This window comes from Vigna unguiculata, unplaced genomic scaffold (genome assembly GCF_037176805.1).
Source record: "Vigna unguiculata cultivar grain cowpea cultivar isolate G323 ecotype 2 unplaced genomic scaffold, ASM3717680v1 ptg000030l, whole genome shotgun sequence".
NCBI classification, from domain to species: Eukaryota; Viridiplantae; Streptophyta; class Magnoliopsida; order Fabales; family Fabaceae; genus Vigna; species Vigna unguiculata.
The window spans coordinates 305,001-307,500 of record NW_028196675.1 but is presented as its reverse complement, the minus strand read 5'-3'; positions in this window follow the sequence as shown (position 1 = coordinate 307,500).

Genomic DNA, 2,500 nt, shown 5'->3' with positions numbered 1-2,500 from the left:
TCGGCTAAGTCTCCCTCGTTTCCAACTTTCCTCTAAGTTGCCCTCCTCGCAGTTTGGCCAAGTTCACTCTTTTCCAGCGTCATCCCCCCAAGTTGCCTTGGGCGCAGTTCGGCCTAGTTCACTCTTTTCCAGCATCATCCCCCCAAGTTGTCTTGTTCGCAGTTCGGCCTAGTTCACTCTTTTCCAGCGTCATCCCCCCAAGTTGCCTTGTTCGCAGTTCGGTCTAGTTCACTCTTTTCCAGCATCATCCCCCCAAGTTGCCTTGTTCGCAGTTTGGCCTAGTTCACTCTTTTCCAGTGTCATCCCCCCAAGTTGCCTTGTTCGCAGTTTGGCCTAGTTCACTCTTTTCCAGTGTCATCCCCCCAAGTTGTCGTTGCCAACAACCCAAGAGTCCATAGTATTCGGAGTTCTAGCGGGGCCTCCCCTTGCTTCCAACAACCCAAGAGTCCATAGTATTCGGAGTTCTAGCGGGGCCTCCCCTTGCTTCCAACAACCCAAGAGTCCGTAGTATTCGGAGTTCTAGCGGGACCTCCCCTTGCTTCCAACAACCCAAGAGTCCATAGTATTCGGAGTTCTAGCGGGGCCTCCCCTTGCTTCCAACAACCCAAGAGTCCGTAGTATTCGGAGTTCTAGCGGGGCCTCCCGTTGCTTCCAACAACCCAAGAGTCCATAGTATTCGGAGTTCTCGCGTGGCCTCCCATTGATTCAAACAACCCAAAAGTCCATCTTCTTCGCAGTTCAACATCGCCTCCCTCGTTTCCAACAGGCCCAAAGGTCGTCTTCTTCGCAGATCCACGAAGAGCTCATCACGATTTGCCACATTCCATTTCCCACGGGTTGTCAACAACACTTTCTCACACTTCCCGCAATCGAGTACGTGCATGACATGCCAAAGCACATCTTATTTGCCTTCCATCGCACTCAAGACGACGGGTTGTGGAAGAACGATATTGCTCACAACAAGTTCAAGGACAACGTCTCAATCAAGGGACACAACCGAATTATGTTAACTGGGTCGCTAAAGTAAACCCGAGTTCATATAATGCACCGCATCCAAAAGAACTAGCCACAACACGTGCATCACTGAGATGTTTCACTAGATGGAACACGTGCGTGACATTAGGATCCTCCAACACCTCTTCGTGATGGAAAGATAGAATTCGAAGCAACCACAGAAGTACCGTCTAGTGGGTAGGCAACACAGGGACTGATCAACCAATATCACCCAAGGCAACGGGTGAAAATGGAAGAGATGCATGCTTGACCGTTCGATACGCAAGGCATGGAGCCAGCCAGCAAGTGCATCTCGATTACAACTCACACACCCTCACGTTCGCAAGACACCACACCACAAGACGGTCCACCCCCCACCTACCATGGGCAAGCAAGCAAATGGAAACATCAAGTGACGCATGGTCAAGCATCGCTAGGCATGAAAATAACTTTCCACAATATCCGAGGGACTAGCTGCCGAGCTAACCAACGATCAGTGACGACCGTGTGTTGGTATTAATAAAGCTCAACAACTATGAAGAGGCTAGTTGTGCCATGATAAACATGCTAACGCACGCACCACGTGAGGGGGGAGGCCTCATCAAGCTCCCTTTAAAACCTGCCAGTGTGGAGCTGGCCGGCTCAAGGAGCACTCCCCCCCTATAAGAGGTTAATATGCAAAAGGCAAAATTGTACAAGTAGATACACTTTTTTTGAGCAGACATAAGTCCATATCTCGGGCTACACTTCGAATTTTGATGCGATTTTTTGCAGTAATTCGTAGAATAATCGTATCTCCTTGCTCACCAAATTTCATAATTTTTCTCGAAGGGGAACTATTTTTTTTATTTTTTTTACTTACCGGGTATGTGTAAAATCGGGAAAAATAGAAAAGCACATGTAGACTTCGAATTTCGACCTCATTTTTTCCAGTCCACCACTAAACAATATCAGGAACCTCCCCACAAAATTTCATTCAGTTTGGCCAAGGTCTTAAATTTGACAAATTTTGGCACCAAGCTATCTAGTCGCGGTGCACCGACCAACTTGGCCAAGTGCAAAATGCATCCAATTCAAAACTTTTGTGCACCAACACTTTTACAGTACTCATTTGGGGACATTTGGAGGCCTTTCCAACCCTCACATCTCAAAAACCACGAATTTCATTTTTTCACAAAACTCCCCACCAAGCCTTCTAGCTATGCCGCGGTGCACCGCCAACATTGGCCATGTGCAAAACCCTCCGAACTCAAAACTTTCGTGCACCAAGAATTTCATGGTATTCATTTGGGGACATTTGGAGGCCTTTCCAACCCTCACATCTCAAAAACCACGAATTTCATTTTTTCACAAAACTCCCCACCAAGCCTTCTAGCTATGCCGCGGTGCACCGCCAACATTGGCCATGTGCAAAACCCTCCGAACTCAAAACTTTCGTGCACCAAGAATTTCATGGTATTCATTTGGGGGCATTTGGAGGCCTTTCCAACCCTCACATCTCAAAAAC